The following is a 24,870-nucleotide window of genomic DNA, read 5'->3' on the forward strand; positions in this document are numbered from 1 at the left end:
CAATTAACTTCTCTTCAGGTAGCAAACATAGTTGTATCCTTGTGCATATAACATTTCATCAATATCCAGTTCCTAGAAATGCTGCTACATCCGGTTTATAGTCCATTCAATACTGGGAAATCAAGTTAGCATGTTAGCAATCAAAGAGCATGTAGTAATAGAGTGCTTGAAAACGGCTGATTGGTGGAGTATCTCAAAACGTAAAACAAGTATTTCCAATATCAAAAGTATTAGATACCCACTATCTCCATAAATATTATTGTCATTGGCCCAAAACAAACAGTCATACGTGGTAATCCCCCCGGGCCATGCCTCTATATCTCTCCCAAAATGGCAATTTACTGATTTAGTGGTTTTCTACGTTACCACTTCCTTATGTTATCCAGGAGCGCTGGCCAGTATTTGCTAAGTCGCCGATAAATCAAAGGCAGCTCCGCCACATTCCCATCAATTCGGGGAGTTAGCGGCAGGACGTTTGATGTGTCATAACATCCAAGGCGCTTCCAAGTTCTGGTCGCGCTGCAGCAATGTATATAAAACAAAGCATCGGTCGCAGCTCTATACAGAGGAGCTGGATACTCCAGTTGGCCACGTCTCCACTTCCCATGTTGAGGATGACCCTAGTGGTGCCTTTAGTCCGTGGTTACATTGACCCATTTCTCAACGTCATGTCACGTAGCTTCAACTTGACGTGGAGGGGACAGGTGTGCATCTCTCCCTTATATTACATCGAGATGCAATCGCCCCTCCTACACCTCATTTCTTTACAGAGACATTGGTTGGAACAAGTTAAACACAAGTTCGGATGAATATCTTCCGTATATTGGTTGTAAGTCCATCCCTCCCGTATTCAAAATACATTTGGGCTTTTCGTTGCTGCTATATAAAGGAGAACACCAGAGTCTAAGGCTTTTACCTACACTATCACATCTAACTAAATCAAAAATCATTAACAAAGGAGAGACATATATACAAAACATATGTAGCACTACCCCCCGAAGGAGCTGCTGGTTTGATTGGGCTTACCTTCTTCTCCTAGATTTGTGTCTAGGGGTTTCCCGTGTTAGATACCCAATAACTCTAGAGATTGACGACAGAACCACATGAAGGGATTTTTATTGCAAAAACTTAGACAATGAACAGTCTCTTTAAAATAGAATCAGAGGGTTAGGAAGGAAGCTCGGGTACTCTTAGTGTCAAAGTCAATAACGAAGGACTTGCTTACTTTGACTAGATCCAGAGAATAGCCATTCACAACTGGATGTTCACTCAGTTTGAATAGTCCCTCTCTCACAAGGCCTAGCAGCCAACAAGGTGCTTTACTCAGGAACAAGTCTCTGCCACAGGCGGTGTTGTAGAACTTCAGGAAACTAAAACTTGTGGAACACTTGTGTGATACCTGGATCTTTCAGCCAGCTTGGCAATACCCATGAGACAGGATTCACTTAGGTACTTCAGCCCCTCCAGGCTCTTGCTAAGAAGCCAGCCCGTACGTGGCCTTCTTCTGAAGAGTCCTCCCCTGGATAGCTGAAAAGTTACTGGGCCTCTACAACTACCGGAGACGGCACCGGACCACTTTGGAATCCTTCTTTCATTTCCTTGCCTCTGGCTAGCCAGCCCTGAGACAAAAAGTCAGGTGGATCCACACCCCAGGCCATAGCCTTCCTGGGGACTGGTCAGAAGGACCAGGACCATGGAGTCAGAACGTACTTCTGGACCAGAACCCCGAACCACGTGACATCCGCATCTTAAGTACCCTCTCCCAGAAAGCACAGCAAGAGTGACACTCCCACTGGCTCAGAGAGAGAGTTAACTTAGAGCACCCAACTAGACTGTAGTTCCATGCCTGCCAGAAGAGACAGTGCCCCTTGTGGCCAGGCTGAACATCATGTAGTCCAGTCAGACTGATGCTGAGGTCCAAATTTAGAACAATTGTACCCAATCCAAACTACAGTTCAAGTGTAACATTAACTTTCAAAAACGCATAGCGCGTGCTCTTCAGGAGCCACCGCTACACATATATATATGACAAGACATCACACTTTCTACCAATAAACATATAAGATGTGTACCCAACCAGGAGGATTGAAGAGAAAGGGAATGGATATATGTAGTGTAATATAAAAGGAAAAGAAAAATAACAATGAAGATGCAAGAAATAATCAAGTTCTTTATCGACTACCTCTCACTGGTCTAGGAGTGGCTGTAAATTCAATTCAGTATTCATACCTAGAGGAGCGAGGGATTTCAAGGTATATATCCACCGCTTTTCCTTTTGTAATAAAATACGATTGAAATCCCCTCTCCTCGCCGGCAATTTAAGGACATATATCCCTTTTACTTTGAAGCCATCAGTTTTACCCTAATGGTATTGAGCAAAATGTTTGGCCACCGGTCTTTCTTCCTTTTTCTCTTTTTTCTCCAGAATTCTTTCTCTTTCCTTTTTAATGCCCCTCAGATGTTCTCCTATACATACTTTAAGGACTCTCTTATGCCTTGTACACACGGTCGGACATTCCCATCCACAAAACCTGACGGATTCCTGACGCATTTTGTCCTAAACTGGTGTTGCATACACACGGTCGGACAAATTTGTTGGAAAATCCGATCATTCGGAACGTGATGACGTTCGTTCGTTACTACCTAGAGGCTAGTAGCCAACAGCTATGGTCTCATAATTTGATCTGAGCATGCGTGGCACTTTGTCCGATCGGAATTCTTTACAAACGATTGGAAAAAGTCAGATCGGATTTTTTTGTCGGAAAATTTGAGATCCTGCTCTCAAATTTTTTCTGTCGAAATTTCCAATGGAATAAGTCCGATAGAGCCCACAAATGATCGGATTTTCTGACAATATAATCCGATCTGACCTTTTCAGTCGGAATTTCCGACCGTGTGTGCAAGGCATTAGTCTTACCAACGTACATTTTAGGACAGGGGCAAGTGATCATATAGATCACTCTAGTAGTGGAACAGTTGATCTCATATTCCTTTTGTCCCATGATGTCCATAAATGTACTTGTCCTGTCAATAAAAGGACACATTTGACATTTGTTACATGGGAACATCCCCTTACACCATGAAGACGAGAAGATCCAGCTGACTGAACTCAGGGAAATGATAGAAGAAAGTACTAAGGGACTGGACTTAATGAAGGAGGCTAAGGAGTTCACTAAACAAAATGAGCTTCTAAAAAAGGAAATAGAGAAGGTCCAACAAAATCTGAAGGCAACTAAACAATCTAAATATAGATGAGATACATTGTATTTTTAAACTGACCAAGCATTTGACTTAACCATTAGGAGGAGGAGAAGTGGCTCCTCTAGAAGGGGAAGTACATCACAGTCTAGGAATAGGCAAGACAGGTCTCCTGTCCAAGTAGAAATGGAAGACATCCAAAGAACGGTTACTTTTTTGGAAAAAGAGGGGGTGGAGGACGGAAAAGCCTGCACCCCCTCCCAGACGAACACACAGTCCCAGAAGAAACAGGGGGACAACAGAAAGAAAAAGTTCATGAGACGCAAACGGGGGGTTCCCGGACGAGGAGCCAGAACTGTTGAGTTCAACATTAGATGGTTCTATGACTAACTTAGATATGACAGATATTTACTTATCATCATTTCCTTTGGTTGAAAGGCACATCCAATTATTACAACATGGTCTTTTTCACCTGCAAACTGCATGGATGAATTCACAGTGTATAAGGATGTTGTGTTGTTTTTAAGGAAAATATATATTTTTTTTATGAACAGAAGGGCCCGAAGGCTGAAATGGGGCCTTCTCTTGATGTAGATGACCAAAACGCAATTGATTTTCTCAACTCCCTGCTAGAGGAGAATGAGGACGGTGGCACCATGGATTCCCCAACTAAGAGAATTACATAGTTTAACCACTTAATAACCGCCCTATAGCCGAATGACGGCTTTAGGGCGGTTTCTTAACTGTGGGAGGCCGTCATATGACGTCCTCCCAGAATTCCGCTCTCGCGCGCCCCCTGGGGCGCGCACTCGAGAGCGTCCGTGACCGCCGGGTCCACAGGACCCGGCGCATCACGGATCGCGGTAAACGGCCACTCGTCGCAGCCGTTTACCACGTGATCGCTCCGTCAAATGACGGAGTGATCACTTGTAAACAAACCGGCGTCATGTTATGACGCCGGTTCCTCCCTCCCCCTCTCTGTACCGATCGGAACAGCGGAGGGGGAGGAGATCGGTGTCAGCAGCGATGTGGGCTGCATCTGCAGTGCCCACATCGCTGCTCACCGAAATTAACCCCTCAATTCCCTGCAAATACTCTGCAATACCCTGCCATTACTCTGCATTACTCTGCAATACCTTGCATTACTCTGCATTACTCTGCAATACCTTGCATTACTCTGCATTACTCTGCAATACCTTGCATTACTCTGCATTACTCTGCAATACCCTGCATTACTCTGCATTACTCTGCAATACCCTGCAATACCCTGCATTACTCTGCAATACCCTGCATTACTCTGCAATACTCTGCATTACTCTGCATTACTCTGCAATACTCTGCAATAGTCTGCATTACTCTGCAATACTCTGCAATACCCTGCCATTACTCTGCAATACCCTGCAACACTCTGCAATGCTCTGCAACACTCTGCAATGCTCTGCAACACCCACCAATACCCTGCAACACTCTGCAATGCTCTGTAACACCCGCCAATACCGTGCAACACTCTGCAATGCTCTGCAACACCCTCCAATATCCTGCAATGCTCTGCAACGCTCTGCAACACCCGCCAATGCCCTGCAACACTCTGCAATGCTCTGCAACACTCTGCAATGCTCTGCAACACCCACCAATACCCTGCAACACTCTGCAATGCTCTGCAACACCCGCCAATACCCTGCAACACTCTGCAATGCTCTGCAACACCCGCCAATACCGTGCAACACTCTGCAATGCTCTGCAACACCCTCCAATATCCTGCAATGCTCTGCAACGCCATACTCTGAGATACCCAGCCATACTCGGATATACCCAGCCATACCCAGCCATAGTCGGTGATACCCTGCAATACCCAGCCATAGACACCCCCCCCCCCCCTCCCGCCGCCCTCCGGTGCTTCTACCGACTCGCCAATACTATCAAATCCAGAATCTTTTTTTTTTTTTTTTTTTTTCAGGCTTCCCAGCTTAGAGGTGAGATGCGGGGTCTTATTGACCCCACATCTCACTGTAAAGAGGACCTGTCATGCCATATTCCTATTACAAGGGATGTTTACATTCCTTGTAATAGGAATAAAAGTGATCAAAAAATTTATTTTTGGGGAAAAAAAATGTCAAACTAAAATAAATAAAGTAAAATGAACAATAACATTTTTTTTTTTTTAAAGCGCCCCTGTCCCCATGTGCTCGCATGCAGAAGCGAACGCATACGCAAGTCCCGCCCACATATGAAAACGGTGTTCAAACCACACATGTGAGGTATCGCTGCATACGTTGGTGCGAGAGCAATAATTCTAGCCCTAGACCTCCTCTGTAACTCAAAACATATAACCAGTAAAAAAAAAAAAATCATCGCCTATGGGGATTTTTAAGTAGCGACGTTTGGCGCCATTCCACGAGCCTGTGCAATTTTGAAGAGTGACATGTTAGGTATCGATTTACTCGGAGTAACTTCATCTTTCACATTATGCAAAAATTGGGCTAACTTTACTGTGTTTTTTTTTTTTAAGCACAAAACAGTTTTTTTTCCAAAAAAAAGCATTCGAAAAATTGCTGCGCAAATACCATGCGAGATAAAAATTTGCAACGACCACCATTGTATTCTCCAGGGTGTTTGCTAAAAAAAAATATATAATGTTTTGGGATTCTATGTAATTTTCTAGCAAATAAATGATGATTTTTACATGTAGGAGAGAAATGTCAGAATTGTCCTGGGTGCTCCAGAACGCCTGATGGCGCTCCCTGCATGTTGGGCCTCTGTATGTGGCCGCACTGTGTAAAAGTCTCACACATGTGGTATCGCCGTACTCGGGAGTAATAGCAGAATGTGTTTTGGGGTGTAATTTGTGGTATGCATATGCTGTGTGAGAAATAAACTGATAATATGACAATTTTGTGAAAAAAAAAAAAAAGTAAAAAAAATCTTGATTTTGCAAAGAATTGTGGGAAAAAATGACAACTTCAAAAAACTCATCATGCCTCTTACTAAATACCTTGGAATGTCTTCTTTCCAAAAAGGGGTCATTTGGGGGGTATTTGTACTTTTCTGGCATGTTAGGGTCTCAAGAATTGAAATAGGCCGTCAGTACTTCAGGTGTGATAAATTTTCAGATATTGGCACCATAGCTTGTGGACTCTATAACTTTCACAAAGACCAAATAATATCCACCAATTTGTACTTATTTTTACCAAAGATATGTAGTGGTATAAATTTTGGCCAAAATTTATGAAGAAAAAATTACTAATCTGCTAAATTTTATAACAGAAATGAAGAAAAATTCATTTTTTTACAGAATTTTCTGTATTTTTTCTTTTATAGCACAAAAAATAAAAAACCCAGCGGTGATTAAATACCACCAAAAGAAAGCTCCATTTGTGTGAAAAAAAGGACAAAAATTTCATATAGGTCCAGTGTTGCATGACTGAGTAATTGTCATTCAAAATGTGAGAGCACCGAAAGCTGAAAATTGGTCTGGTTATTAAGGGTGTTTAAGTGCTCAGTGGTCAAGTGGTTAATATCAAATCAAAGAAAATGCCCTCTTTAAATAAGAACCTGTGGCTGAGTATGTTCCTTGAGATGATTCAGTCCCTTGGAAACATCTAGGCAATGACAAGAACAAGAACTTGACCAGAACGTCAAGCATTAAAGGAACTAAAGGAGGCTAAACATATTATAATAAACAGAAGTGATAAAGTTGGCAATGTCATTTTATTGGATGACAGGGAATATGAGGCTGAAGTAAAATGCCTTCTGGGGGATACCAACACATACTGCAGATTAGAAGGTGACCCTTTTCCCAAGGGGGTGCGTGAACTAAACGGCAGATTGGATGATGCAGTGGAAGCTGGATTTTTCATAAAATAAGAATATGAACATTTAGCTGTGGACAACTATAATGCCTATACCTTATACTGCATCCTCAAGGTGCACAAGTCCCTTGAAAATAAAAACACCGGGGAGACCAATTGTCTCTGTGATCCAAGGCCTCTAGATAGAATTGGGTGTTACCTTGATTCCCTTTTGAAGGAGATGGTGAGTGGCCTTAGATCATATGTACAGGATACACGCCATGTTTTGGCTAAAATTGCTGATTTGGAAATAGAAGGTGAAGCATGGCTGATCAGTATTAATATGGAATCCTTGTACACCTCAATTCCACATGAATGTGGAATTGCAGTGGCAAGGTTTTTTTTTAGACAAATGCTATCCCCAGTTTGGCTCAAAAAATGAATTTATAATTGAACTCCTACAGTTTGTTTCAACTTTTTATCACCAGATTAAGGGTACCTCAATGGGGGCAGCTTGGGCGCCTGCATACGCCTGCCTCCATCTAGGTAGCTGGGAGGAGGAGGAGGAGGATGTGTTTTGTCTTCCAATGTACCTTGGCCACGTACATACGTGGCTAAGGTACATTGATGACGTACTGGTCATTTGGACTGGTGACGTCACTACTCTTCATGGATTCATAGATTAAACCTAATATATGCTTAACTTACATGTATGATTGGTTCCAACTTACTGCCTTCCTCTAGCTGAGTACCATCATAAGAGCCTCCAAAACACTGGGCATCCTCCTGGAGCATGTACTCAACACTGTGGTCAAACAGTTAGGGGGACTCCTCAGGAGGACAGGGTGGGGCTAGGGAAGGAGTGACTGATGCCATGGAGCCAAGGGAAGAGGCTGCCTTGTGACTGTCTGCCTCTCCTTGTTGACCTTCCAGACATACTAATGGCCTTCAGGGAGATGTGCACAAAGCTGGAACGTATATATTGATTATACTGCAGCTAGCAGAATCAACTGCCTGCCTGTAGTATTATTAGTATGAGAACACCAGCAGTTGTATTCAGGTAAAGCTTTAGGTGCACACTGTGCAAAGGACACTAAAATAAAATACTGCAGCTCCCTGCCTGTATTTGTATGAGAACACCGGCAATTGTATTCAGGTAAAGCTTTAGGTGCACACTGTGCAAAGGACACAGTACACTAAAACAAAAATACTACAGCTCCCTGCCTGTCAGTATATTATGAAGAGAATAACAGGAACGGATCTAGCTAAACTGAATACAGTGTATAAATATATATACACAACACACCTGGGATGCATATATATCCTCTACACACTGTAACTGAAGCTAATTGACTCGCCTGCCTACTTTATCTAACAAAAATTAAATGACACTGTCTCTCTCTCTATGTCTTTAACCACTGCCGGAACACACTACACAAGGCTGCCACGCAGGCTGCCTTATATAGTGTGGGGCGTATACTAAACCCCCTGAGACATAATTTGCCAAAGCCACCCTGGCTTTGGCCAATTATGTCTCTCCGTTTGGCCAAATCTGGGTCATAGTGCATGCTTGGCCAATCAGCAGCCAGCAATGCACTGCAATGCCGCAGTGAATAATGGGCCGTGACGCGCCACTCGTATTTGGTGCGAACAGCCCATAATGTTCGGAATTCGGCGAATGGCCGAATAGACAATGTTTGAGTCGAACACGAAGCTCATGCCTGCCAATCAGCCATTTTCTAGCACTCTACTACTACATGCTCTATACCCAACTTGATTTCCCAGTATTGAATGGACTATAAACCGGATGTAGCAGCATTTTTATGAACTGGATATTGATGAAATGTTATTTGCGCAAGGATACAACTATATTTGCTACCCGAAGAGAAGTTAATTGCTATCCCCGTGTGGAGAGTATAGGTAGTATTAGGAATTTAGACAGCATAGTATCCCCTTAAAGTATACTGCTATATAAGCTTCCACTACCCTAGGGACCATGCATTGATTTCCTTTTATATCAATTTATTATGGCATTTATTAAATTAATGATTTTAGTGGATTTTGCCATAGGATCTCAATGCATATGTGGTATTTGAGGCCCCCAATCCATTTTTGTTATTTGTAAGTCTATTGTCTGAATGTATATTTGGTTGTTTGGTGCACCATGTGAGTTTTTTTTATGCAATTTTGGTGTGTCACCTTCTGATATTTAACAAAATTAGTTTACTTTTTGGTTTACCTTTGGCCAAGTAATTTTAGATAATTGTGGCTTTGATATGTAATAAAATACTATTTAAAAATGATTACTTTCCTCCCATACGTGTCCACTTCTACCTTAGTGGCTGTCTTTTCTTCCTAAGGAGGGTCTCTTCTTTCTTTTTCGACCTCACTTGGAAGTTATTTTTTATGTATGCATGCTTGAAAGTCCTGCCTAAAACTGTGGTCATTAAGCTTAACATCAGTCTGATCTGCAAAGGTAAGGAAATTTCAAAATAACATGGTGCCACAGCACCCTGAGTTGTGGTGCATGTGAATACACACATCTCAGCAGATGCAAGAGGGTGTCATTAACAATTAATGGCACTCCTGAGTATCTGCTAAAGAGCAGCACATTTCTGTGGGGTCAGGAAAGCAACTTTGCATGTGTTCCTCACACACACACAGATGTGAACACAGGCTAAATGTCTCAGTTACATTGGTGGTCAGTGTAAATCTTCTCATTACATTGGAGCTTGGTGTACAATCCTTTCATTCACACTAGTAGCCAGTGTGAAGGTCCCCTTTACATTAGTGGTCATTGTAAATCCCTCCTTAAAATTAGTGGTTCCTGTGAATGTTTCTATTACATTAGTGGTCAGTGTTAATCCCCATTACATTAGTGGGCAATGTGAATTCCCATTACATTGGGGTTTTCTGTCTATGGGTGGGTCCCCTCACCTCCCCCATCCATGGTGTGCAGACAGTGAGGAGATGATATGCTGTAACCTTTAGTAACCAATCACTGAGCGGTAAGGATATGCAGTAACCTCTATCAACCAATTAGTAAGCAGTAATCATGTGCTGTAACCTCTATCAACCAATTAGTAAGCAGTAATCATGTGCTGTAACCTCTAGCAACCACTTGGTGAGTGGTAAGGATGTTCAGTAACCTCTAGGAACCAATCAGTGACCGGTATTGATGTACAGTAATCTGTAGCAACCAATTAACAAGCAGAAGTCAAGCTGTAACCTCTAGGAAATAATAAGTGAGCCCTAATGTGTGCTGTAACCTCTAGCATCCAGTCAGTGAGCGGTAGTTATATACTGTAACCTCTGGCAACCAAATACAATCGCTGCCTGATCTGATTTAGTAACTGATCTTGAGTCTAGATGTTATTTATTGTAGGCTCAGAGCAGGTGGAGAGCGAAATTGCATGGGGGGGGGGCAAGAAAATGTTTGCCCAGGGTCCAATCAATATTAAAAATGGCCCTGCTGGTATTACTATCTTATAGTATTGATGTTGTTGTAAAGGATCTGGTTCTGAGGCATCCACACCCCACAGGATCCCCTTGGCTTGTGGGAAAATGTAAAAATTACAATTGAAGTGCCTCACCACTGATTTTCAGTCAAAGTCGGTAGTACAATACAAAAAGTATGTAATGCATTTTAGGGGTCCAAAATTTCCCCTTCGTGAGGCCTAGAAAAAAAAATATAAGGATATCTCCAGATCACTTCAATATCTTCACCTCAGTCATGTTGGGGGGGGGGAGGGGGTAAAAAAAAAGTTTCTGCTGCATTAACTAACACTGGCCTAAGTCCTGAAAATGATGAAATTAGTAAATCGCAGATCTACTTGGTATTTTCTCCCCAAGTCCCAATTCCTAACCTCCGATGTAAGCAAAGTGTTCTTGGCCCCCTAAAAAGCACTAAAAATGTCCTGATATGAATCAATTATTATTAAAAACCTTAAACTCTCGGATACTTGTTTGGTGCCCTTATTGGATTTGGGTTTTGTGTTCTCAAGTCAATGATGGAGAAGGACCTGACATAATACATGTAGATTTTAGGAGGACAACAGCATGTAGGCTTTGATAAAGAAGGATCTGGGTGTTCTTGTAGATCATAGACCTAATAATCATACATGCTAGGAGGAGAACAATTGGGGAAGTCAATGGTGGAGAAGGATCTGGGTGTTCTGCTAGATCATAAGCCCAATAATAGTATGCAATGCCAGGCTGCAGTTTCTAAAGCGAGCAAAGTCCTTTCTTGTATTAAGAGAGGTATAGGAGAGAGAGAGAGCGAGAGCGAGAGCGAGAGATCATCTGTACAAATTATTAATAAGACATCATCTGGAATATGCAGTTCAGTTTTGGGATATCAGGTGACCATATCCCCCCTTATGTATTTATACATAGAAATGTGGAGACCCCTGTTCTAAATAATACAAGATGACATTAATATCGCCTCATCTTATAAATCAGTCCTCCTGTATTACATACCTTTTATAGAATCCAAAAAGGAAGAATGGATTTGCAGGTCCCCTGCCATTTCTGGACAAAATAAAGCAAGATGTCATTAGTATCACCCCAAATGTCACATGTACAGAAGAATAAAAGACAGTTTTCTGTGGAAATGTTTTTCTGAATGGATGGGAGATGTATCACATGTCATATGAAGAATAATGGGATGTTCTATACTGCCACATTGTAACCTGTAATGTTTAGTAAATGGTGTAGCTGACATAATGCATGTAATGCTAAAAGCTTCATGAAATATGGTTGTAGTTCCGTCTCTTGTCATCATGAGGTTTAATCAACATAATGGATAAAATGGGACATTATGTCAAATATAACTAAAAGCTGTATATTTAATGTAGCTCTGATAACAATGTTAAGTTACAGATCATATCACTAAACATACAGTATTTGTAATATTTGGTGCATTCTAGAATCAGATTTAAATGATCACTTAATCAGTGAGTGCACATCTCTCCTGTAATTACCTAAATTTATCTGCAGGTGGCACTCTGTCATGGTTTTGCATATGGCAGCTGTTGCAGTGGTCATGATCAGCGCCACCAAAAAAGGAGATTGTACCCCACTCGGGGCCCCATCAATTCAGCAAATAGCCCTGAAAACAAGAGGGGACTCCTTATCCACTTCCGTCATTTGACAATAGGCTGGACGGGAGCTTTATGGCTCTGGGTGGATGTCCTCCAGAAATGCTCCTCGCACGTGTGTCCGCTGGACACAGCTGATGTCTGATCAGTGTGCTGGCCTACTGTCGGTACCATGTGATTGCTGTGGCCAATCATAGCAGATCACATGGCAATTGTAAACAATGAATGGCTTTGATTTATGACATGCATTGTGTACAATTGTTTTGCTAGCTGTGATTGGTTACAGTGATCACAAGGTACAGACAGGGCCAATCAAAGCCCATTTGTACTGTGCAATTAGCTGTGGCCAATCACAATGCAGACAATTTCTTCATTTTCCAAAAAAACTCACCATGTCCCCTACTAAACACATTGGACTGTCTACTTTCCAAAACAGTGGTAATTTGGGGGGCATTTCTACTGTCCTGACGTTTCAGGGCCTCAAGAAATGAGATTGGCCATCAGTACATCAGGATTAGTTGATTTTCAGATACATATCCCATAGTTTGTGGACTCTCTGAAAGTTTACTACAGACTAATTAATATATACAGATTTGGGTTATTTTGACCAAAGAAATGGAGCAGAATATATTTTGGCCTAAATTTATGAAGAAGAAGGGCAAAGTAGCTCACTGGGGGGTGTGACCGGATGTGCAAGGTGGAGTGAGCGATGGGAAGACGCCGTGTATGACTCCCTCCGAGGCCCCCATGACGAGAGCGTGGAACGCTTAATGCCACGGCCGAGTGCAGCATGAGAAGGGCTGGAGCTGAGTAGCGTAGCTGGACGGGAGGAGGAGTAACGGCGCTACACTATACTACTGCACCGAGCCTTTCGGGGATCTCCGCTGACTTCCGGGTTCCTAATTCGGCGTGCACGGCCGAAAAAAAACAAACAAACACGAGTACCCCCGACCAACGCCGAATCTCTCCTGTTGAGGGACGCCGCACACAGCAGACACTGAAGGTTCCCCCGCTCTCCAGTAAGCCGCGATAGGAGGAAGGAGGTAAGCGGCAGGATTGCGGGGAGGAAGAAGCTGGCAGTTTGTGGGGCATGGCAGGCGGAGGTCTGGCAGAGCTAGCTGGGACACAGTGATGCCCTAGAACCGATAATATTTAAGCAGGAGAGCGCTGGATGGGGTAAGAAGGACTTATATCTCCTTGTCATTTTTTTCTCTGGATTTCTGGATTGCATTGCCTCGTTTGTGTGCTTTAAGATGAGAGACTGTTAACTTGGGTAATATATGCAAAGAAATACCTCTTGTTGAAAAACGAACATTTGTAAACAGTGATCCAGGAATATTTGATTCTGAGAGCTTGTGGACTGGCTATAAGCCTAGCTCAGTATTGCATTAACAGATCAACCGAGGGATAGTGTCTGTGCTAAAAATCAACAGGCTGAACGGTACCTGAGCTAATGTGTGCAAAATAAATGTTCGTTGTGCTGTGAAACTAAGAAATAGGAAGTTTTTGTGATACCTGAACTGAACACTGGAATACGGCTAATATTGCATTAAGCGATTACTGTGTGCTGGGTGGCTGGGTTAAAAAGTTAAAAACTTTTTAAAATACGATATATCCAGAACTGTTCTGAAGTAAGGGGCAAGAAAAGGAAAGTAAGATGCAGCACCTGCGTTCTGCAAAAGAAAGAGGGGAAAAAAGCTTGCAACAGTCTGCCACAGCAGCTAAGTTAGAACAATTTGCTCATAACCCGGCACAGTCATCTCAGACTCCCCCAAAAAAAGGACAGTCAAAAGGGCAGCAAGGTGTAACGACTGAAAGGAAAAGTGTGGGACAGTCAAATATTAATATCAACACACAAGTCGGAGTAGTGGTAAAACCCTCAGTAAATAAAAATGCGGAAGCAGGGGAACAGAATATAGAAACTGCAGTAGGTGACTCCCCCCCGATAGAAAAGGAGCCAACTATAAAGGATGTGCTATTGGCCGTAAATGCATGCAACATTTCACTTAAAGAACTTTGTAATCAAATGAAGGGAGTGAAGGAAGATCTAATGGTGGTAAGGCAAGACTTACAGAAAGTGGTGGAAAGGACGACAGAACTTGAGATAAGGACTAGTCGATTAGAAGATGATACAACCTTCCTAATTAAAGAAGTAGAAAGCCTGAAGGAGCAGTTCAGTGGATATAGAACAAGAATGGACGAAATGGAAAATAGGCTCCGGAGGGACAATGTGCGAGTAGTAGGCCTTCCCGAGAAAAGCGAGGGTGTAAACCCTACTGAATTTATGGAGCATCTTTTGGTTGAACTGTTTGGAAGGGAGGTTTTTTCAACAACGTTCTCAATAGAGAGGGCGCATAGGGTACCCTTTAGAGCACCATTGGAGGGGGGCCGTCCCAGGCCATTACTGATGAAATTACTTAATTATAAAGATAAAGTGGTGTTATTACGGAAAGCAAGGGAAATGGGGAATGTACTGTATAAGGGTGTTAGAATTTCACTATATTCTGACTTTTCCTTAGAACTCCAGAGAAAAAGGGTAGAGTTCCTCCAGGTGAAACGCATGTTACAGAAGCTCAGGGTGCCGTATGCTCTTCTTTATCCTGCAAAGCTACGGATTAGTGCACTAGGGCATACCCAGGTTTTTTGTTCCCCAATGGAAGTGGAAAAATGGATAGAAGAAAATAAAGAAAAATTTTAGATGCTAGGGTTCTCGGTAGTAAGAGGGTCAGGAGGTTAGAATGAGCTGGGGGGATGAAGTATGTGTGTTTTTTTCCCTTTTTTTTTTTTGTGTGCGTTGTATGGGAGGGGGGCGGGAGGGAGGTAATACACGGCGAGTGTAACAGGTGTGGGTGGCAAATAGGCCGCGAAGAGTGTGGTACAAGGTCACTAATAGCCCCTAGGGTAACACCTAGGAAGGTGGGGGAGGGGTGGGAGGGAGGTAGAACGGGGGGGAGGGGGGGAAAATATGGGGGAGGTTGAAGGGGGAAAAAAATATGTTTGCATTAATAAATGGGGTGCAGGAAATAACTCAAATTAAAAAAGGATACAAAATATGGGGTGGTAAAACTTGGGGTGGTAAAAAACAAGGAAAATCTACTAGGTTCAAGGGGGTAAATGGTAATAAACAGTTATATAGTATAATCCACATTAAGAGACACATAATATACGAGAAGTTAATAAAAGAAGGTAGGGGGGAGTTGGGGGGCACTGGGAGACAATTGGATCTCAATAGTATCCTCAGCAGATTGGTTATCCTGCTCTCTTCTTTCCCTGCTCTATTATTTGTCTTTATTTGCTTATGGTTATGCAGGATGGAAAAATTAAGATAGGCTCCTGGAATGTGAGGGGCCTGGGGACGCAGGTGAAACAAAAAGCTGTGTTATCCATGTTGGAGGGATATGGAGTAGAGCTGTTCTGCCTGCAGGAGACCCACTTAAATAGAGACACAATATACCGGTTGCAGAGTAGAAAATATCAATTTCAATACCACTCTGTTTATTCGACATATAGTAGAGGGGTGAGTGTCTTGGTAAAAACGGGGGTGAATTTTGTATGTAAACGGGTCAGCCTGGATGAAAAGGCCAGATACATTTTCTTACATTGCTTAATTGAAAATAGAGAATGTATGTTGGCAAATATCTACATCCCTCCACCATTTAAAATGGAAGTGCTCTTTAAATTACAGGAATTTTTAGTGGGGATAGATGGTGTTCCTATAAAAATAGTAGGGGACTTCAACACGGTCTTGGATATTAAAATTGATAGATTCCCAGAAAAAATACTGGCAGAACCAGCTGGGCAGGGGAGGATGGGTCAGTACCTGGAAGAAGTAGGACTACTGGATTTATGGAGAACAGGGAACCCGGGAGCCCGGCAGTATAGTTGTCACTCGGTCACGCATGCTACATTGTCCAGGATTGATATGATACTGGGGAATGATCTGGCTTTACAAATGGTGGAAAAGATTGAATACCAGCCCAGGGGGATCTCAGATCATTCCCCAGTAACAGCAGTATTAAAAATGAGAGAACGAAAGGTTCAAAGGATGTGGAAAGTGAACCCGCTCTGGTTGGAACTGATAAAAAAAGAGACAGAAGAACGCCCTGAGAGAATTCAGTGGGAACTAAAAGAATTTCTAAAATATAACCGGGGTACAGTAACATTAGGGATCCTATGGGATACTCTGAAAGCTTTTGTGAGGGGTCTCCTGATCCAATCAATAGCAAAAATAAATAGAAAGTCTAGGGAGCAGGAGGTACAAATAGGGAGAGAAGTGTTAGAGGCTGAAAGAGATTTTATTAGTGACCCCAGCCAGGGCAAAGAAAAAATCTGGGTAGATAAACAAGAAGAACTTAGGCTAATAACCCTGAAGAAAGCGGAGATACAACATATGTTCCAACGGCAAGCCTCCTTTGCTGAAGGGGAAAGCGTGGGAAAAATGCTGGCACAACTGGTGAAGAATAACACGGGTCCCTCCTCAATATCGGCGATTAGGATTCCTGAGGGAGAGGTTACAACGGAAACTGGGAGTATATGCCAAGTATTTGAAGGATATTATAAAAAATTATACACTGCACAGAAAGTGGGGATGGATGAGCAAATGGAAATATTTCTAGGTCAACTAGAGGTACCATGTTTGAAACAAGAAGAAAGAGAAGAACTGGAAGCCCCAATAACTTTGAAAGAACTTCAGGAAGCAGTTGCGAGTATGCCAAATCAGAAGTCGCAAGGGCCGGATGGGCTACCGATTGAAGTTTATAAAAATTTTGGCGAGATACTGCTTCCTGAACTCCTTGAGATGTTAAGGGGAGCATGTGGGGAGGGTAAATTGCCACCATCAATGATGGAGGCGGTTATAATCCTGTTGTATAAAGAAGGAAAGGACGCCCTAGATGTTGCAGCGTATAGACCAATCTCTCTCCTGTGTACCGATACAAAGATACTGGCCAAGGTATTAGCGATTAGGCTTAATCGAGTTATAGCAAGATTAGTCCATATGGACCAAACAGGGTTCATAGCTAATAGGTCAACTAGTATAAATATTAGAAGAGCCTTTTTGAATTTGCAGATCCCAATGGATAATGATACTCCGGGTGCAGTAGTGGCATTGGATGTAAGGAAAGCATTTGATAGCGTAGAATGGGGATATATATGGAAAGTCATGGAGAAATTTGGCCTGGGTCCTTCCTTCATAGGTTGGATTAGGATGTTATATGATAAACCTAGTGCGAGACTAAAAATTAATAATGAGTTATCCGGGAAAATAGAGCTGGGGAGAGGGACGAGGCAGGGGTGTCCATTATCGCCCCTGCTCTTTGCACTGGCTATAGAGCCCTTGGCATGTGCAATTAGAGCAAACCGGGAGATAGTCGGTTTTGTAAGAAAAACTGGAGAGGAAAAAATCTCACTTTATGCAGACGATATCCTATTGTTTCTGGGGGATATGAGGTACTCATTACCAAGGGCAATGGGATTGGTGCAAGGGTTTGGAGGCTTCTCAGGGCTGGAGATTAATTGGGAAAAGTCGGAATGTCTCCCTCTGGACCCAATTGGTCAGCAAACGGCCCTGGGAACCCCCCAAATGCCAACAGTGGACAAGTTGAAATATCTGGGAGTAACCTTGACAAGGGATCCTAAGCAATTTATAAGTTATAATTTAGTCCCATTATTGGTTAAGTTTAAACAAAAGATTGCTATATGGAAGCGAATGCCTCTCTCGGTGGCTGGTAGATGTAATCTGATAAAAATGATATGGATGCCCCAACTTTTATACATATTGCATAATGCCCCAATATGGATTAATAGAAGTTGGTTTAATAAAATAGAGATGTTGTTTAGGGAGTTAATATGGAAGGGAGGACAGGCTAGATTGAGATTGCGGATGCTCCAGCTACCGGGAGAGGAAGGAGGATTCGCAGTCCCTTATCCGGAGTGCTACTTCTGGGCGTCCCAATTACAACAGCTAGGGGGGATCGATGAGAAGAACGGAGGAACCCCAAATGGGAGATTAGTATTAACAGGCTCCCCACATAGCACGCTGATTGAGACCTTGGAAGCGGACTCATTTCAGTGTAGATGTCCTACAGTAAAAATGATGTTAAAGCTATGGGATATAGTTAAAAAAAAAATGGGATATAGTAAAATAACAAAGTATACACCCCTTTGGAACAATAAGAAGCTACAGGAAATATGGCGGGTTGGAAAAATTTTAGAATGGGAAAAATGTGGTATTGTAAGGCTTAGCCATTTATATGGCGGCAGGGGTATCAAATCTTTTGATCAACTGCAAAAAGAATTTAAGATATCACAAAACTCATTCTATGCTTATATACAAGTGAGGCATGCCTTAAAGACCCAGTTTGGAAATGTATCACTAACATGGGAAGAACTGCCCTTGCTATATCCAGTAGCACAAGTAGGACCCACTAAAGGATTAATATCTAAATTCTATGCCCAGCTGAGTGAACAGACTAATTGTGAGAGGAAAGGGAGGGTCGAGAAGGGGAAATGGGAGCATGACCTAGGCAATATAACACGGGCACAGTGGAAAAATATTCTATCAGCATGCCCAAAGGTCTCGGTTTCTCCTCCCCATAGGATTTCCCATCTGATGGTAATTAATAGAGCATATTATACTCCCCAGAAATTATTTAGATTTGGTAAGAGAACAGATGACCGTTGCCCCAGGTGTGGGGGGTCAGGGAATTTAATACATATGCTCTGGAAATGTCCCAAATTATTTAGATACTGGGAAGGAGTGGTAGAGACAATAAGTAGGGCCTTTGGGACTGTGAAAGAATTAAACCCCATAGTGTGTATCTTAGTATATAGAAAGGAGGAAGTAGAGAGAAAGGGAGTAACAACGGTAATTCTAAGATGCCTATTCCAAGCCAGAAGAATGATTGCTAGGAGATGGCAATCAAATCTAGCCCCCACAGTAGAGGATTGGATGAGTGCTGTAAACGAATATCTATGTAAGGAGAGAGCAGTATACGCAAAACGAAATAACTTAAAAGAGTTCAATAGAAATTGGAGAGATTGGATAGAAGAGATGCATACCCCAGTTTAAACCACGATAGGAAAAGGAAGAAGAGAGGGGGAGGGGGGATGGGTATTGGGAGAGAGCAGGGTAGAGGACACTAAAGGTATGGGAAGCATTATAACATATTCACGATACATGGTAGGATAAAAGCACAAATATACATAGAAGAGAGGGGGAGGGGGGATGGGTAGTGGGAGGGAGCAGGGTAGAGGACATTAAAGGTATGGGAAGCATTATAACATATTCACGACACATGGTAGGATAAAAGCACAAATATATATATTGGAGGGGAGGGGAGGGGGGGGGTTGTATCGATAGAAAGGGTGGGAGGGAGGGGGGCGGGGTATATCATTAGGAAAAATGTAGGAATTGTAAAAATACTCGAGGAAGGATAATGGGGATTATGGTATTGACTAGATATTGTTTTCATTTTGTTAAGTAGATGTGATGTATGGATGTATTTTCATCTCCCCCCCTTCCTAGAACTTTAAAACTCAGGCCCCGGAAAGGAAGGAATATGTATTGAAATTTTGGTAATGTTATTTTAAAATGTGGTCTGTATATTGTGAAAACTTAATAAAGATTAATATTTAAAAAAAAAAAAATTATGAAGAAAGATTCGTTATTTGCAAAATTTTATAACAGAAACCCCGACCTCCTCTCCAATGCTATAAGTCCACATACCCATAAATATGAACTTACTGGTAGGGACTGCATTCTGTAACTAGCCAACTCTTTGACCAAATGGGAGGGAACTCCGTCTGCCATGGAGTCCATCAGGAAAGGAAAATTACGGTAAGTATTTGATAATAAATTTTCAGTTTTCCTGACAGACTCCATGGCAGCCTACGTATGGGAAATAACTAGCCAGACCACACGGGGTGGGTATGCTTGAACAAAAAAGATTAAATGTGTCCTGTCAACTGACAGGATTCTTAACTCAAAGTTCACAGACAATAGAGAAGCAGGCTCTATGCAGCAATGTGACATAAAAGTATTAATGGAAGCCCAAGAGGCCACTTTGCAGATGACGTCTGGAGCCATGTGCTGAGCCGATGCCCACAAAGCCGCCATACCCCTGGTGGAGTGTGCTATCACCGCCTCTGGAGGAACCAAGCCCCTAGCTCTATAAGTGTGCTGGACGGACTGGATGATCCAGGTCGCAGTTGTTCTGGTTGAGGCTTGCTTCCCTCTGTTACAGCCAGAGTACAGAATGAACAGGTATTTGGTGCATCTAAAAGGAGGAAGTAGCTTGTAGGTATTCCTTCAGTATTTTGCCTATATCCAGAGGATGAACTTCGGTGGACCCTGGAGATTAGGGATGAGCCAAACACCCCCCTGGTTTGGTTCGCATCAGAACTTTCGAACGGACCGAAAATTCGTACGAACTTTAGAACCCTATTGAAGTCTATGGGACTCGAACGTTAGAAATAAAAAAGGCTAATTTTAACGGCTAATATGCAAGATACTGTCCTAAAAAGGGTTTGGGGACCTGACTCCTGCCCCAGGGGACATGGGTCAATGCCTAAAATGTTTTTAAAAATGGGCGTTTTGGTGGGAGCACTGATTTTAATGATGATTAAAGTGAAAAAAAGTGAAATATTCCTTTAAATATCATGCCTGGGGGGGTGTCTATAGTATGCCTGTGAAGTACCACGTGTTTCCCGTGTTTAGAACAGTCCCTGCACAAAATTACATTTAACGGAAAAAAAGTCATTTAAAACTGCTCGCGTTTTTAATGTAATATCTGGTTCCAGCAATATGGATGAAAATCATTGAGAAAAATGGCATGGGTAGCCCCCCCTGCCCATTACCAGCCCCTTTGGGTCTTGTACGGATATTAAGGGGAACCCCGTACCCATATTAAAAAAAATGAAAGACGTGGGGCCCCCAGGCCCTATATACTCAGAACAGCAGTATACAGGCAGTGCAAACAAGACAGGGACTGTGTAGGTTTGTTGTGTTAAGTTGAATCTGTTTGTAATTTTCAACTGGTACATTTTTAAAGTGTAGCTCCAGTCAAAAAATCTATTTCTAAGCTTTTTGGAAAACATAGGGAAGGGTTATCACCCCTGTATAATTTGTTTTGCCGTCCGTCTTTTTTCATCTCACTTCCTGTTGTCTCCTTCCGTTTGCAAGTAGGAGACGTTTGTAAGTTGGATGTTTGAAAGTAGGGGCCTGCCCTATATGCTCTGCAGAAATGGCGGAACAAGGTGTTGGTTTTGCCACAACATTGTAAGCCCTCAAAGTGACTCTTGGTGGGCGCTGGAGCGCCCTGCTGTGAACGATTATATCAAGAATTGTAATTACATGCCATTGTTGAACAGTGGTAGAAAAATTGGGCCTTTGGTGGTTGTGGTGCCGGTGCCACAACACTATAAGTCCTTACAGTTACTCTCGGGCACAGGAACGGGCCCTCCTGTGAAATATTATATCAAGAATTGTAATTACATGCCCCTGTTAAACAGGGGCTGAAAAATTGGGCCTTAGGCACTGGTGCTGGTGCCACGACACTGCAACCTCTCCCATATACTCTAGCTGTAGTGCAGGAATGAGCCCTGCTGCAAAGCATTGCATCAAAAATTGTAATTAAACGCCCCTGTTAAACAGGGGCTGAAAAATTGGGCCTTAGGCACTGGTGCTGGTGCCACGACACTGCAACCTCTCCCATATACTCTAGCTGTAGTGCAGGAATGAGCCCTGCTGCAAAGCATTGCATGAAAAATTGTAATTAAATGCCCCTGTTAAACAGGGGCTGAAAAATTGGGCCTTAGGCACCGGTGCTGGTGCCACCACACTGCAACCTCTGCCATATAATCTAGTTGTAGTGCAGGAATGAGCCCTGCTGCAAAGCATTGCATCAAAAATTGTAATTAAACGCCCCTGTTAAACAGGGGCTGAAAAATTGGGCTGGTGGCACTGGTGCTGGTGCCACGACACTGCAACCTCTGCCATATACTCTAGTTGTGGTGCAGGAATGAGCCCTGCTGCAAAGCATTGCATCAAAAATTGTAATTAAACGCCCCTGTTAAACAGGGGCTGAAAAATTGGGCTGGTGGCATCACCCAGAACCAAAAATGTTCTTCCAACATATCAGTGGAGGAGGAAGAGGATAGACAATCAACATAACAGGACAGTCACTCAGCATAGGCAGTCTTGAAGGGATGTGATATTTCCAAAAAAAAATATTCGGTTACATCAGCTTCAGGTGCTTGGTAGCTGTGGGTGATCCAAGACTGATTCATCTTTATGGAGGTCAGTCGTTCAACCGAGTCGGTGGACAGGCGCACCCTGTGATCAGTAACAAAGCCACCAGCAGCACTGAAGGTGCGTTCCGAAAGAACGCTGGATGCAGGACAGGCCAGTAGCTCAATTGCATACTGTGCAAGCTCTGGCCAGTGATCCATCCTCAAGACCCAGTAAGCCAGAGGATTTTCGGTGGGAAAGGTGTCCAAGTCTGACCTTGCCCCTAGGTATTCCTGCACCATGTAAATCAGACGCTGGCGATGGTTGCTGGAACCGATCATACCTTGGGGCTGCGGACTAAAAATTGTCTGAACGCATCGGACAGACGGCCACCTTCTCCACCACTCCTTCTGACCGATGCCTCAGCACACGTTGACCAGGACCAGGAGTTTGTAACCTCCCAGTCTCTGGGAAAGCGTTGCACAGACCTTTCTGCAAGGCCTCCCGGAGATGTCTCATCCTCTACTCCCTCTGCGATGGCAAGATAAGGTCGGCAACCTTACCCTTTTACCGTGGATCAAGGAGAGTGGCCAGCCAGCAATGGTCCCTCTCCTTGATCTGAAGAATACAAGGATCCTTCTGCAGGCTTTGCAGGATCAGGGAGGCCATGAGGCGTAGGTTAGCTGAGGCATTCAGTCCGGAGTCCTCAGGGTCACTAAGGACAACATGATCCGCAGCTACCCCTCCCAGCCACTTACAAGTCCACGGGTTGCTTGGAACTGTAAATCATCCTGCCTGTGGCCAATCATGGCTCTCCTCTCAGCTGGCGCTGTGATTGGACAAGCATGCGGGGTCACAGTGCATGCTTGGCCAATCATGAGCCAGCAATGCACTGCGACGGCGCAGCACATTGTGGGCCATGAGCGGCACACAAATTTGACGCGAACGGCCCATAACGTTCGGTATTCGCCCAACGTGCAAACAGCCGATGTTTGAGTCGAACGTATGTTCGCATCGAACATCAAGCTCATCCCTACTGGAGATCTGTATGTAGATAGGAGGATTTCTTGGTTCTCATAGAACACTGAAGTGACTTTTGTATTTGAGCTGAGCATAGGGATGAGGACCACCCAGTTTGGAAAAAAGGTCAGGAAAAAAAAAAGGTCAGTTCTTCATGACCTAAGGAACCAATCTCAGAAACCCTTTTGGCCGAAGTGATAACGAGCAATTAGGCGGCTTTTGCAGAATGGTCTTTGATAGAAAGAGGGGAAGACCCTGTGAAATTGAGTCTTTACACCCCATGAAAGAACTGCCAGATTAGTGGGTGAACAGCCCATGATATTCAAGAGAAGGCCAATAAGGCTGAGACTTGGATAGAGACAGATCTAGGCTGGATTGAAGGAAGCTGAGGATATCCTGGATCTCTGGATTCCTAAATGATCTGCCTGTAGAGGATGAGAATTCAACAAATGTGGCTCATATATCTCTTATATACTTTATTCATGCTTGTCTTTCTTGAGCTCATGAGCTCTCCCTCTCAAAAACCAGACCATCAGTCTCAGTAACGGCAGACAACGGGGCAGGACTGCCCCCTGAGAAAGAAGGTCCAGCCTGAAGAGGCACCGGGTCCCAGAAGCTGAGCTGGGTCAGGAGGGGAACCATGGCCTGTTCGGCCAGTAAGGCACAATCACCATCACCCTGACCGCTTCTGCTTGAAGTCTCCTTAAGTACTTGTGGATGATCGGGGAAAGGCTTATGCCCTGTTGAAACTCCACTGATCTGTCAGGGCATCTATTTTGAAGGCCTGGCTGCAACGGACTTGAGTATAGTACTTCTTGACTTTGAAGTTGCAGGGGGATGCAAATAGATCCACTTTGGAATCGACTACCAGGAACAGGATCCAACATGGGCACATGAAGAGACCACTCGTTGTCCAGCTGTGTGTGGGACAGGAAGTCCGCCTGGACATTCTTGGCGCCGGGGATGAAGACTGCTGAAATACTGGCCAGATTCTTCTGGGCCCAAGACATAATGGATTTGACCTCTTGGAGCAGGACGGTGCTCCGAGTGCCCCCTTGCCCCCTCACATAAGAGACTGCCGTGATGTTGTCCATCCTTAGTACCACTGACTCCCCTTTCAGGAGATGAGAGAAGGATGGAAGGGCACACCAGACCACCCAAACTTCCAGGACGTTCAAGCCCAGATTGTAGAGATGAGCATTCCCCTTGCCTTATGCCAGTTCTGACATGCAGAGGGCTCCCCAACCAGCGCTGCTGGCATTGGTCGCGACCATGACCCATGAGACAGGGCGATGGAGTGGCAAGTGATTATTCCTGCGCTGAAGCCACCAAAAGAGGCTGTTCCACATCAAAGTTATGCAAATGGACTGATTGATGTCCCCCGAATGCCATTGCTGAAGGAACCATGTCTGAAAGGGGTGTAACCTCCACAGAGACCACTTGACCATGGGGTCTTAGAGACCATTGTGCTGATAATTCTTAGGCACTGTAAGGCCCTCAGGTGTGAGGAGTTCAGAGCCTGCGAAATTCTCTTTCT

The 24,870-nt window shown here is 43.5% G+C and overlaps 1 pseudogene across 1 annotated transcript in view; it reads right to left on the reverse strand.

Annotated features, from left to right (window-relative positions):
- Window positions 1–24,870, reverse strand: part of LOC143956910 (cytosolic phospholipase A2 gamma-like) — a 291,348-nt pseudogene that overhangs the window by 41,657 nt on the left and 224,821 nt on the right. Inside the window, exon 14 of the transcript XR_013269985.1 lies at window positions 11,466–11,516. The product of XR_013269985.1 is annotated as a cytosolic phospholipase A2 gamma-like (transcript). The remainder of the gene's footprint in view (window positions 1–11,465; window positions 11,517–24,870) is intronic.

The sequence above is a fragment of the Lithobates pipiens genome, unplaced genomic scaffold (assembly GCF_037356315.1).
Source record: "Lithobates pipiens isolate NorthernLeopardFrog02 unplaced genomic scaffold, aLitPip1_a1.2 Scaffold_44, whole genome shotgun sequence".
Taxonomy (NCBI): domain Eukaryota; kingdom Metazoa; phylum Chordata; class Amphibia; order Anura; family Ranidae; genus Lithobates; species Lithobates pipiens.